The sequence below is a fragment of the Ixodes scapularis genome, unplaced genomic scaffold (assembly GCF_016920785.2).
Source record: "Ixodes scapularis isolate PalLabHiFi unplaced genomic scaffold, ASM1692078v2 PGA_scaffold44__24_contigs__length_19508400, whole genome shotgun sequence".
In the NCBI taxonomy this organism is placed as follows: domain Eukaryota; kingdom Metazoa; phylum Arthropoda; class Arachnida; order Ixodida; family Ixodidae; genus Ixodes; species Ixodes scapularis.
This window is the reverse complement of record NW_024609873.1, coordinates 16,345,199-16,359,882: the sequence shown is the minus strand read 5'-3', so window position 1 is coordinate 16,359,882 and position 14,684 is coordinate 16,345,199. Positions and strand designations below refer to the sequence as shown.

The 14,684-nt window shown below is 47.7% G+C and overlaps 1 protein-coding gene across 1 annotated transcript in view; it reads right to left on the bottom strand.

Moving 5' to 3' along the window:
• LOC8030106 (hemicentin-1) overlaps nt 1–14,684 on the bottom strand; it is a 258,179-nt gene that overhangs the window by 188,370 nt on the left and 55,125 nt on the right. The gene's annotated exons all lie outside the window — the stretch shown is intronic.

Below are 14,684 nucleotides of genomic sequence, written 5' to 3'. Positions count from 1 at the left end.
TCGGGCGTGGCACACAGGAGTATTCCAGAGAACTTCCATTCTGCTCGTGTTTGGATGCATGAGCCTTGGGCGTTCAGCTCGTCCACTATTCTGTCCCATAACTCGTCCCGCTCAGGCTTGGTCAGAGGACTGTCAGTGGCGGCCTTCACTAAAACTTTGTTTTCTGTCAAAAGTCTATCAGAAGGCAAATTTGGTGGACCGACAGGCGAGGCCTTACGTTTCTTCGTGTTGTCGGCCATAACGCCCTGCCTGCGCAACGTAAAGGGCTGCAGCTGATGGTAATAGTCTTTGTGTAACTTAAGTAAACTAAATATTTCATGCAACAATTTTGAACAAAGAAGAGTTTAATTAAGTTACTCTGCGCTATACGCTTCGGATGCTTAAGTGTATTGCTTTCTAGAACCATTAACTGCGGAGTTTTGCGATTCTCTGAAGTTCCCTGTAGGGAGAAAAAAAACGATGTAGTTTCAACTCAATCGCCAAAGTTCGGCGACGTCACCGGACACGTCACGGTGCAGTTCTCTTCCAATGTAGTTTGTTGGCGATGAAGATCAAACTCCTCGCATCGTCAAAATCACGATGCAGTTTCTCCACTGCTTTTTCCAGCATATAGACGCTTTCAGGCAGCTGTGCATGGGCGCTGCCATAACAGACCTTAAGTTTTTGTTTATTCTTATTATGTTCGCTTCACTTCATCCTTACCACAAAAGGACAGGTTATCGCCACTTTAGGTGCTACTGTGTCCTTCTCCCCAGCATATTCCTCTGTGGAGGCTTATAAACACTCGCTTCAGTGGCTCGGCATCTCGGTAAAACAAGAGAAGGTCTTGCAGAAATAAATGAACTGCGTAAAGGACGAGGACAGAGGTAGAAACGAGTACGACACACGGAGCGCAGCCTTCCAACTGTTTAGTTGGCGCAGACACAACAGTATATATGACAGCAGCAATCAGTTTGTGGTTAAATAAGTTTTAAACATGACCATCCCAAAAAGAGAATTCCTTGTCTGATAGTGAAACAGATTGCATGCTTATGCAGTCGTGACCTTTCTTTTTAATAAAGTAGGCTTCTACGAGTTATCTTTCCGTTGCCTCATTTGCTCTTGCGAGAACACGTGTCCTTTGCAAATCAGGATGACAACCGCATTTCAAACAATGTATAGGCAGATGTCCGCCTGTGTTGTTTTTTATCGACAGAAAGTGTTCACGTGCCCTCAGGTTGAAACAACGTCCAGTCTCGCCAATGTATACTCGCCCGCAAGAAAGCGGAATTTCATAGATAACACCGGATGCGCATTCCGTTAAGCGCGTGCTGTGCCCCTTTTTGCATTTGTTGATGTTCATTCTTGGCTTCATCATAGGACACACTTTACTGAGTCTGCAGGGCGGTGAAAAGACGACCGAGAGACTATACATGGCCGCCACCTTTTTCAGGTTATGGGACAGGCCGTGGTGGTACGGGATGACATGCACGCGCATTTTTTCTTTTTGCCTCTGCTCATTACTACCAGTTTTCTGCTTCTGTAGCAAGCGCACACAAACTGCAGAGACCAAGTGTTGGGGGTACCCTGCGGCAGTAAGGCGGTCACACTGATCGCGGAATCTGGACGCCATTTCGTGAACACATGATTTTTCTAATGCTGATGTACACATATACATAACGATGGCTCTTTTAACAAACTTTGAGTGAGCACTGTCATAGCGCAAAAGGCCCTTCTTGGTCCTAGGGTGGTGTGACCAGCAGATGTGGTTGTCACTAAACGTTATTTTTAGATCTAAAAACTGGATGGAACCGTTAGTGGTCAATTCATGGGTAAAATTAAGGCCATCGGATGCTGATACGAAGATGGATAGAATGCTAGAAACAGCCTTGTGAATACCATGGGAACCTTCGATATCTAAAAGCACAAGGTAGTCATCGACGTATCTAAAAACGCGCACTACATGCTGATCACAAAGGTGTTGCTGCAAGCGCCTGTCAAAAAAGGAAAAATACATATCACATAGCACGGGGGCAACCGCGGACCCTATACAAATGCCGGTCTTTTGAACATAAAACCTCTCCTCGTGCGCAATTACTGTAGAGCTCAAGTAGAAACGCAACGGTTCAAGGAAACTTTCAGTGCTAATACCGCTTGCACTCTGAAAACTAATTTCACCAAACTCCTGGATGCTGTCCTTGACGGCTGTAAGCAAACCCTCTTGTGGCACCGAATAAAACAGGTCCTGAATGTCCACAGGGAAGGCAGTCTTTGCAGATGGAAAACCGCTCTCCAACTCACGAACCACTTCACTGCAACTTCGAACCAGGTAAGGGTCCATTCCCAAGATCTTGTTCAGATGGCTCTGGAGGTACGAGCCGATTACGAGAAGGTCGGCTATGGCGGGTCTACCTGGCGCGTGTTTAAAGCGTCTATACAAACTGCATAAGGAAGAACTACATTTCAACGTCATGTCACGTGACACGAGGGAATAGCCAATCAGTGCCTGATGCAGTTTTCTACATCATTTAATTTGCGTTCCAGCACAGATAGGTTGGGCTTCGCTCGCGCTTATGATAAGTTAGAGCTATGGTAGAGTAGTCCACCGTAAATGAAGCCTTGAGTATGGGCTACGTGCCCGGGCCGAGATATGGAATAATCCGTGCAATTTGCAAACGCATAATAGAAGACGGGCCAGTGAATGGCCGAGATGTGTCGAGCGGACGCTTCAAACTATCGCGGAGTCACTCTAGCATTGAGAGAGTGTGACGTTTTCGTTTGACCTCGCACTTCCTAGGCCTCGAGGTTACGTCGCGCTGGATGGGCTTACTCGGGCAGAGAGAGTTTCAATAGATAGTTCCGGTCACTGCGATACGCATGACGACGATACGATGCGTACGCAAGGACGGCGGCGGGGTATCAAGTATAGTTATCGGAGTCGTCAGAAATCGATGTAGTAAAACTCTCTATTAGCTCGCGGCATCGGTCGCGGTCACCTATTAAAGTGAAAGGAAGACACGCGGCGGCCAGGCATTGCGAGTTGCAGTGGCATCATATGAGGCATACGTACATTATCAGAACAATTAGAAAATCAGACTCATTCTTTCTAAAATTAAGGAGAAGCTGAAGAGGTTCTTGAAAAAGTGAACAAGTTAGTGGTAATTTCTTGAGTATTTTTATCCCGCAAATCTGAATATTACGTACGTTTTCCCCGGAGATGTAGCTAAACACGAAAAAAACACGAAAAACCTTTGACCACTTGTTCCCATCGTAAAACAGATTTTTTTGCCCGCCAAGCGCGTGTCGCCCGTGTGGGCGCCGACTACAGTTGAAAGGTTTAAAGGTATATTCCCTCGCACTGACATCGGTCGTGACGTCGTTTTCTGATTGTTTTGAAAATAACAAGAGTGCGCGTGCATAGATGTGATAGTCGCTGAAGATGCGCGAGAGTAAAGATTACGAAACTCCTTTTATGACGTAACGCTCCACGAAAGAGGGGCTGCAGTGGTACTTTGAAAATAATTTTATGCAGCTTTCGAGCACGAAATTGAAAAATAATTTAGATATTTGTGATCCTGGAGGCCGAAGGAAGACGATTTAAGCGTTTTTACTCAAATACAGAACCGCTTCAGCTTCCCTTAAACGAAGCTCCAAATGAAATGCTGGGAACATAGGTACACGTTCTGATGCACGCGCTTCCCTTCCCTTTGTAAAATATACGAAGGAGATAACAAAAATAAGGCGTTGAGGAACGCACGTGCAACGCGTAATTTGTTTTAGATATTTGCTTTCGAACTCTTAGTGCTCCAAAGACACGCGCCTGCAGCGCCTACGTTCCCGGTATACTTCTTGATGCTTAGGTAATTCGGCAAGAATTTTATTTAAGCCGTTTTACCGGAAACCGATGTGGGGCCGTGCATTGTGTTAAAGGGACACTGACAGGGTATTTACGCTTGCCGAAGTTTTTAGTTGTACGTGACATTTGAGATCCCAACTACCCAGAACAGAATTGGCGGCTCGAAATTAGGTTTCTTTGCACCCGAAAAGCGCCGATGGAGAACTGGCTGGTTTGACTCGCGCTCATTGATTTTTTCCGTGGTCACGAGCCGTTTTCTAAGGTTAAGACACGACCATCAAATTTTGTCAAAGTCGTAGGTCATTGAATGCACACAGTATACACACACATATATATATATATATATACATATATATATATATATATATATATATATATATATATATATATATATATATATATATATATATATATATATATAAAAGGTTGAAACTTATTTTTGTGACGTCAAAAAAGCTGCAAATACGTTGATTAAAGAAAAAAAAGGGTTGCACAGACATGCCGAAGCATTCTGTGCGTTCACTACGTAACTATCAACATGGCGTCGTTTCGCGTATTGTGGGACTAGCGGATGGCAACGGACGACGGGCGTAGGACCTCTACTTCAGAACTGTCATTGGCGGTACCGGCGATTTCTGTATTCCTTCGAAAGAGAAATTTTGGACCGATCGAAAGAATTCGTGTTCATCCCGTACGACACGCCCGACCACCAACCCGATTGCTCGAAGTCGTCGCCGAGCCGTCGTCCCTTCTTGTGGCTAAATACATCACTCGCGCAAACGTGAAGCACGAAGTGCGTACTTCGAGTTGAATATTCACGCGTACGATTTCTTTCCTAAGTGCGAATGTGCCCAATGCGTGGTGCTGCCCTTGTAGGGGCCGGGAGCGCATGAATTGGAGGGAAACCGGCAGAGAGCTTTCCGACCTACTGTCCACCGCCTGCATTACTACGAACGAAAAAGCTCTCCCAGTAGCTCAGTGAAATAAAGAAGAAAACAAATCCTAGTAGCTCAGTGGAAAGACGCCTGCTTCACACGTAGCGGGCACGGGTTCACTCCCTAGTGTGTGCATACCCTTTTTTATGTGAAACGCTTTGCAATGTTTACATTTCTTTTTTTACAAATTTCAATGAAAAAAACAATTGTTGTGGACGATACGTCGCTGAACTAAATGGTATGGGATTCCCTTTTTGAGACCTGCGAACTCAATGTAGTCACTTTCTGCAAAATGCAAGGAGCATATGAATCGGGTACCGTCCGTCTCCCGAGGTGCCCGTAACTGTTCGACAGGAATTGCAGCCAGCCATTGGTCCCGATCCCGTTGATATTTCGGAAACTTGTGCAGACTCTGTCGCACAATGCCACTTTCAGATGAAGGACACGTGAGGCAGCTCTTCACGCAACATCTTGGGGGTATTAGGGAGTTTTCGTAGATTGTTTTGGCCTTTCCGCAACGCTGTCCGCTACCCGCTACGAGACCCACTAACAGAGGCATAGCGGAGGCTCAAAAAAGTGCTTTCGTAGACAGTCTCTGCGGGCTACGGTACTGCGATTATGACAGCGCCACAGCGGTCGTAAAACGCACTATATAAAACATTACTGCATACTATTACTGCAACCGCGTATTTGTTTTATCAAAGTGCCTCTTTTTGAACACGACACATGGTTAATTTACGATTATGAGTATTAATATTTTTTTTTCTGGATAAATTATTCGTAGCACATCTTGCCAGCTCGCGGTAACCGCGATTTCTTTAAAGCCAGATTCAGTTCGGCAAAGCCAATCCTCTCTTTGTCATCTCGCGCTCTTTTATGTTCGTGGACGTGTTCTCCACCGATTTCTGAAGATGCAGCGGCTCAGTGTTCTTGAGGACCAACTTTTATTGTCCAGTTTAAGTTGGAGGGAAATAGAGGATGTATATTTGATGTTTTCGGAACCACCAAAGCGCTGCTTCGGCGGAAACGACACCGCCAAAGCGGCGGTGTCGTCTCCGATTCCACTTAAAGCCCCTTCATGTTTCAAAAGTAGCGCAAGCTGCGTCGATGCACAAGGCAGGTGCAACGTGCCTCCTGCACGTGCAACGTGCCTCGTGCACGTGCTTGAACGCACGTGCACGTGCGTTCAACAGACCATCTTATTTTCTCTTTTGCATATGTTATCTCACTGATGTGTGCCACTGGTATGGTAGTTTTGGAATTTGTATTCTATAAACAGGAAAACATCACTGTTCTTTTTTTTTTTAAGGCGCTACCGAATGTTGATCAGCAAGCATTTTGTCTTTAGTCTTTAGACTTTATTTATTTGGCTCTGGAGAGCCGCGGCACTACGGAAAGGCACCAGCTCGTACCATGGAGGCCCGCGGTGCCGCGTCTAGTGAACATGATAATGTCATGAATATATACATCCATAATGACGATGACATGAATTGTTGGTATTGGGGAGGATGGCAGCCCGAATCGCAGAAGTCCAGATTTCGTGGAGGCGAGTTGGGCGGGTGAGAAGTGAGCTGGGGGATCTGGCACGCTGTTCGATCGGTGCATGAAGGAGCCTCCGGAACATTATGGTGCTGTTGCTCACTGGGGTCTACTGCAGTCGAAGCATCAGGGTCCAAGAATGTAGCCCAGTCAAAGTAGAAGCTGCCGCCTCCGAGGCACCAGGGCTCAGATTGAGGCACCGCCGTCGCCCGGTGTGTCTTCCTCTCAACGTCGTCGTCGTTGTGTTCTTTATTTATACGCGTATATATGTATAAATAAAATAACATAGATAAAAAGACACACAATCGAACGGCCAGCGTATCTCGAGATCCGCTATCTCGTAAGGCATCTCAGCAACCACGTCAGCAACTCCGCAAGATCTGCGCTAGATTGGCGCATGCGCAGTAGTTGCGGAGGCGTAGCGGATAACGTAGCGGAGGCGTAGCGGAGACGCCGGAACGATCTACGAAAACTCCCTATTGTTTTCCAAGACGATCACGGGAATTCACCACGGGCGCTCACTACTAATTTCCAACACTTAAGTGTACAAAACAATTCATGTTGAAGTACAGAACAGGGAGCGGAAAGAACATAACTGCAGAGGAATCGCAGGGCAAACGCTTCCCGCAAAACATTTAGTCAAATGCGCGCCAAAAAAAAAAAAAAAAGAAAAGCGCACGGTTGGGTTTAGCAACATGACTTCTGGCTGTCTCTTATCCTATCCGACCTGCTTGCTGAGGTTTCGGTTTCGGTTTAGAGCAGCTGCGGTTTTTTGGGTTTATTAGAAATATACGTGACTCTGTAGCAAAATTCTAATTAGGTAGTCTTCCGCCACCATAATAAATCGCCTGGCAAAAACAGAAAAACAATTTTTTTTTTTTTGGGGTGGGGGGGGGGGGGGGGGGGTGTTAGTGCCCCTTTAAGCAAACGGCGCGTAACTCGCGCCGTTTGCTTGAAGCAACATTTCCTGGCTAAACCTATCGGCACCTGTTTATTCGTGCAGGTTGAGCACCAGTCAAAAGCTGTGCATATACCTCTTCACTTCTGAAAGGCCACAGAAATTTGACCTCAAATATAACCCATTTCATAAAAGAGATAGAGGTGGGTGCCATTTTAAGTATTCGAGCGTATCGCGCGTGCTTTGAACTATTTTTGAAGCCAGGAAGGCGCCCGGACCCACCCGTGCTGAGCTATGGAGATTGTACGCTTGACTGTCGATTTGTAAACATGAACATGAATTCTCGCTCATGTTGCGCGTGAACAATAAATGTGTGAAAAAAAACAAAGATAATAAACAGCCGAAAGAAAACCTTCGTTAGCATTTTGATAAGAAGGTGAAGGTACGCATGTCTTTTGTTTTTTCCTTGTTTTTAATGTTTTATGTTTTTTAAGTCACTTGAGCAGACGCCGACAGATGCTTATACACCGTTAAAATGTTTACAAAATCATAACCGAGAATTTCTTTTCTGCCAAACACAGGCTTATTCGTTGATTCGGACACCGAGGAAAACACGCATAACCCTCACGAACACTGAACATTGCACTATTCAGAAGCCCATTGTCTACACACTGTTGTAGTGTAAAGATCAAAGCGACCAGCCCGCTATCTTGACAGCCGAGCGCGTGCTTATTCGTCGCTTCAGAGAGTGAATAAAGCACTCACTATATGAACAAATATTCAAACTGGCAACGAGCAGAGGCCGCCTCTGCCTACGATCACGACTCGTACGTAATCGAACACTATTCAATATTTATTCAGGTCTAAAGACAATATATTAATAAGCAAAGGTAACCAGCTAGTTTCTCGCCGAAAAATTGCTTACAACGGTTTGCCTCGAACTTGTTGACAGCAAACTCCACGCGACGAACAAGTGATGTCGATCGCCACCGAGGCGGGAACATGCAAGGCGTCCGTTGTGTCAGTGACTTCACAAGTCATGACACTACCCGCTGGGAACCAGCGTGCACAACCAACACACAACGCAATCAGCAAATGTGGTGCTCACCAAATGTATTCGAATAGTCCGAACGTGGTTCTAAAGGCTCGTTCACACTCTTGCGACCGACTTCGACTGAGAGGGACCAGACCGGTTTTTAAGCCTTTTGCGACTTCTTAGGACCGGATGCGATGCAGCGGAGCTGGTCCTAAGGAGTCGCAAGAGGCTTATAAACCGGTCTGGTCTCTCTCGGTCGAAGTCGGTCGCAAGAGTGTGAACGGGCCTTAACAAGAATCTAGTTCTAACTTCGTAGACAGCCCGTAATCAGAACCAGCTCCCCATGACTAACTCGTGTTCTGCAAAAAAAAAAAAAAAAAAAAAAAATCTAGCTACATAAAGCCCTGTTTAAACTAGGGTGCCTTCATGTGCGCTCTGCTTAGGGTGGAGCACAATGGGTGAAGACATCTGGCCATTTTGTCCACACTTTTATTTTTATTTTTCGTTCAGAAGCGCGTGAAAGAGCTTGCTCCTGCACGCGTTTGTTTGGGTGACTGTGCTATGGCGACATTTTGTTCCGTCGATTTCTTTGTATTTTAATCGTAAGCGCGTTCTGTCAGCGTCAGATACTACAAAGGGTGGCATAACCCTAAACAGAACGACGTTGATGCAGACTAGTTCAAACATGAATCGGAGGGCTACAAGCATAGTGCTGACCTCGCGCAAAGCGTGTGATTATGGGAGCGTTCACCAACACTGTACCGCACCGTCAAAACTGTTGCTCATGGTAAACGATAAATAGCTAACGACACGTGAGCAGCGCGACATAAGGGTCGCTAAACTCGTCAGGCACAACTTTGTGCCCAAAGTTTGCGGAACGCGCTAATTGGACCCTCGCGACGCTGACGTCGCGCCGAGCGAGCTGTCAATCATTCGAACGCTCATTTCTTTGAGAGAGGCAGAATGTAGCGAAGTTCATCGAGGCGCGCGTACAGCGCGTGAAGGGCGCGAGGAGCCCGCTGATTGAACGGCTTCGCCGATGACGTAACGCCCGTTTGTCCCTACATCCCTACGCCAAGCTAAAATTAATGCTTTGCAGATCGTCCCTAGGCGACCGGCTGGCGCTCCAAATCCCTCCAAAGTTTGTGTTAAAAAGACACCTCGTTTGTCGAAGTTGTCGCTGCCGTCAAAGTGACGTTTCCGAAATTTGCGAGAGCCGTGGTTTGAGCTCAAGATCTTCGCTTCGGATCGAGGCGAAGTTAAACTTTGTCAACATGGCGGTACCGTACGCTGCGGCCGAGCTTATCTTCCGCCATCGTCGGCGTCGCTGCCGAGACCACCGGGGACACCTTTCAACTCCCCGACGACGAGCTTCGTTCGGCGCCCGGACTTCGAGGCGGCGGGCAATCGCGTCTACCATGACCGTGGAACCACAACTTCTCTGCGCGCTCCGGTTCTCCGGAACCGGTAGCTTTCAATTTATGGTGGCGACTGAGAGCACCTGTCAGTCTCCCACATGACTGTGAGCCGGGATGTCGGACTTTTTGCGGCTGCCATCGTTTTTTTTTTTCTTTAATATCCGAAGAGGTACTAATAACCTAATATCCAATTCAGAATGTTGAAAAACAAACAAGAAACGGGGTAATTCTTGGGTAGGGTCGAGTCTCCCGGCAGCCGGCAGAATTATTTGCCCAAAATTCTACTGGCAGTCGTGACTTATTGGTTGTCAAATCAGTTCATTGAACGAGGTGTCATCGACAGATCGTTTCATCGGCACGCGATGTAATCACATGAAAGAGATTTTCTTCAGTAAGAGGTATATACACATTCAACATTTTCACACCTTTATACATGCAAGTGGAGTGCCCCATAAATAACCCCCTACTAAGTGTAGCAGTAGACCTTATAAAATAATGCGAACCTCACACCTTTAAAAATGTGTGATTTTTTAAACACGTTTCTTAAAACGTGTGATAATGCACTACACCTTTCCATAAAGATGTAAAACAACAATAGCCCTTCTTGTCAGGCACGTAGCTAGGAGGGGGGGGGGGGGGGGGAGGCATAAGGCCCCCCGCGAAATCTTCCATTTGCTGAGGCCTCCTCTCCCCCCTCCCCCACATAGAGCACTTTGTCATCGCCCCCCACTCCCCTAAAACAAATATCCTGGCAACGTGCCTGCTTCTCGTCAAGGTGTAATTACCACAGTACATATCTTTTTGGGGGTGTACACATTGGCCCGGGACCCAATAAAATGACTGAACAAATAAATTATGCAAACGAGTCGCCGAAGCAGCACGTTGCTGCTTGGCGAGTGTCGAGGCAATTTCAGCCGAAAACCGGCTTCAATATTGGCCGGGTGTACCGTTTTGCGCCTCGTCCCGACATCCGGCAGGTATGGGTGTACCGATGCCAATAAACGAGTTATGTCTAATAGCACTGGCACCACTGATCCATTAGTAGGCAGGATCGGTGATAGATAACTGTATTGTTGGGGTCGAGCGGCACCACCGGCAGTCATCGCTTGACACGATCTTATCCATGCTATAGGAGAAACGGGAAAACTCAATTTTATTACGTTAGTAGGTTGTTCTCGATAATGAAACTCCTATCGTGTTTCCACAAATAACAGTTAATATTATGGGCAAGAATATTAAACACGTTAGAATACCAATCTTGTTTAAATAAATGTTGTGTGGCTGAGGGTCGAGGGCAACTTTGTTGGGCGTTAACTGTGATGTGTTTAATGAGACAAGGGCTACCGAGAGTTATTGTGGAGTCATCCGTGATCTCGGAGTCATCAGAGCTCAGCAAACGATAAGTTAGAAGACCTTTAATGGGGACATTCGCATCGTTTTAACCGTTTGTACATAGTACGTCATGGTGAAAGCTTGTTCTTTGAACTGCTGTGAGGGCTTCCGTGACAAACTGAAACTCGGAGCGTGCCGTTCAGTCGCTGAACGCGCCATTTATTTAGCAACCGAAGCAATTGCGACGTCGGTAAAGTCGGTGGTGCTCCGGCTCATTTTTCTTTTTTATTTTTAATTCGATGTTCAAACTTTTGACGAATGTCTATTTAATCTTCAAGCACCCGATATAATCATCGCAGCACGGCATAAAATGCTCGCCCTCGAGCACCCCGTACAAGCTTCGAATTTTTGCTTGTTTCTCCCTTAGACTTGCGTGTATTGCATCATGGTGTAATAGGCCAAAACAACGAGGACGAAAACGAAGGGAGAACTAGACAGGACGCGGCATATTGCCTGTCGTCAAGCAATGTCTGCCGGTGAGGCCAGTGACGGGCTCCCGATTCGCGATCCAGAGTTGCACTGTGAGAGTTCTAATGCATTACACCCGCGGAGTGCTGCACGGAGAACAGGCCCCGAACGAACTTGCCGAATGCACCGAGCGCAGACTGATGCCGCCGCCATAGATGTTGTAGAAATGTACCGACCTCAAACCGAAACTAGGGCCTTTTTGTTCGACGTGATGGGTGGGAATGCGAGAGTGCCCCCAGTCGCTGCCATCGTTTCTCTATGAACGTTGGTTGCTACAACGTGAAACTTACATTTGCGATGACTTCCAATTAAGCAACTCGGCTGTCAGAGATATCTACATGCGGCGTACGTTTCCGAAACCAGCTGACTACAAAACAGGATACACTTGAGAAAATTGATGGCACTGTACGCGCAAGAGCTTGCTTCGTTTTAAGCATAGTATTATGAGTGAACCACTGAAAGGATACGGCTTTAAACTAGTTCTTTGGAACATCTAGCAATACGTTTCGTAAGACTTTTTATTTCCCTGGTGAGGGCATTGAGAACGAGAGCTTTCTCAAAACAAAATATGACGGGGCAAGATAGCTGCCGTTCAAATATGACTTTGCTTGAGTCTCGGGCAACGTCTCCATATTTAGCCTTCCCGGCCGCTGAGTGAATGCGTCACAGGTTTCTTTTGTGGGAACTTTGTCGAAAAATGTTCCACTGTTCACCCATACACAAATGATGCTAAATCTCGCGGCCTCTGTGGTTATCCTGGGCCTTTTATTACACACAGGTAGGTTTCAGCGCCTGTACGGCTACAAAACGACTCAAATTTTGCAAATAAAGCAAGGGCCGTCGATTTCTCCCTTCGTGAAATAGCAGACGCTTACAATTCAAGCTCGCGTTTGAGATTGCGGCCCGCGGGACGCAATTTCGAGCAGAAAACCAACTTTTTCTTTCAGTTCCGCTGTGCGAATGCCGCATCGTAGCAGACGAACTCCTGTCGTCTGCTCTCGCTCCTTGCCTGGGCGAGGCATGACGGGATTGTGGGCACTAGAGCGCTCAAAGACTACGTACAGTGAGCGGCGTGAACGCTCGCCTCCCCGCGCTGTCTCGTGTTGCCGTGCACCGCCTAGGGATCGCGGGGGATTTTTCGTCAAAAGTTGCGAAGTTGAGCGCGCGCCGGGAGGAGGAAACTTTGCGGCGTTCTTTTGGTCACTCCCCCCGCTACGTCAAAAAGCGAAGAATGTTTTGCTCCACAAGTTTAGCTACCCTGGGTCGCTAAACTCGTCAAGCACAACTTTGTGCCCAAAGTTTGCGGAACGCGCTAATTGGACTCTCAATCATTAGAACGCGCTTATTCCTTTGAGAGCGGCAGAATGTAGCGAAGTTCATAGAGGCGCGCGAGCAGCACGTGAGAGGCGCGAGGAGCACGCTGATTGAACGACTTCGCCGATGACGTAGCGCCCGTTTGTCCCTACATCCCTACGCCAAGCTAAAATTAATGCTTTGTAGACTGTCCCTAGGTGACCGGCTGACGCTCCAAATCCCTCCAAAGCTTGTGTTAAAAAGAAACCTCGTTTGTCGAAGTTGTCGCTGACGTCCATGTGACGTTCCAGAACTTTGCAAGATACGTGGTTTGAGCTCGATATCTTCGCTTCAGATCCAGGCGAAGTTAAACTTTTTCAACATGGCGGTGCCGCAGGCTGCGGCGGAGCTTATCTTCCGCCATCGTCGGCGTCGCTACCGAGACCACCGGGGACGCCTTTCAACTCCCCGACGATGACTTTCGGCGACAGTACCGGCTATCGAAAGCCGTTGCGCGTTGACTCTGCGACGAGCTTCGTTCGGCGCCCGGACTTCGAGGTGGCGGACAATCGCGTCTACCATGACCGTGGAACCACAAGTTTTCTGTGCGCTCCGGTTCTTTGGAACCGGTAGCATTCAAGGCATGGTGGCGACTGACGAGCACCTGTCAGTCTCCCACATGACTGTGAGCCGGGCTGTCAGAGTTTTTGCGGCTGCCATCGTTTTTTTCTGTAATATCCGAAGAGGTACTAATAAGCTGGTATAAGATTCAGAATGTTGGAAAACAAACAAGAACCGAGGTAATTCTTGGGTAGGATTGAGTCTCCCGGCAGCCGGTAGAATTATTTGCCCAAAATCCTACTGGCAGTCGTCACTCATTGGCGGTCAAGTCAGTTCATCGAACGAGGTGTCATCGACAAATCGTTTCATCGGCACACGATGTAATCACATGAAAGAGATTTTCTTCAGTTAGAGGTATATAGACAATTGCAAGGATGGCGCCACAAGTGGTGCCCCATGCGTGCAAGCGCGTGCAACGCGCGGGTAAACGTAGCTTTCACAAGCTCGTAATCGCACGGGCGTGCTTGCTCGAGCAGAGACATGGCGGCGGTCAGTCGCCCGGCTTGCAATCGTCTATACACATTCAACACTTTCACACCTTTATACATGTTGTGGGCAACCTGGCGATTCCAAGCGGTTGGCCCAGGGTGCCCCTCCGACAATCATAAGTGGTTCTCTTGACCACGAGGGGGCCAAGGGCAACTGGCCACGCGAGCGGCGCTCCGCCGCTGATAAAAGGCCGTCGCAGCGGATGCGCGGGGCCTGTTGGGATCGCGGCGCAGGCGATAGCGCTCATTAAATGTTTACGTGTTGTTGAACCGGTGTGCTGTGTCATTCTCCGAGACGGGTAGCAGCAAGGGAAATCCCACACTGGCGCCCAGACGTGATATGCTGCTCGTCTGGGAGGATGGCAGCAAACTGGGTTCGTTCTTACGTTTTACATAGTCAATTTTACGTTCCCGAGTTTCCCCACAGTTGAGGGGGCGTTTCTTCGCAAGCCTAAGTTCATCGACCTGCGGAAGTCACCACTACAACACGATGCCGTCTACAGAGGACGCCGACAGGAACGTGAATGAGGACGACCTTTTGACGCTCGGTGCACTCGCGGATAACGACGCCAGCGACATAAAACCAGAGGCTAAGCCTTCAGTCTCAGTCCCGGTAGGCGCATCATTAGAGTGTGGTCTAGCAGAACTAAGAGTGGCCATGACCATGCTTCTTAACATACAACGAGAGCAGATGATGCGCTCAAGACCCACTCCTGCTGGAAGTACGCCCCACAGGGACTTCCTAAGACTCTCGCTTAGCG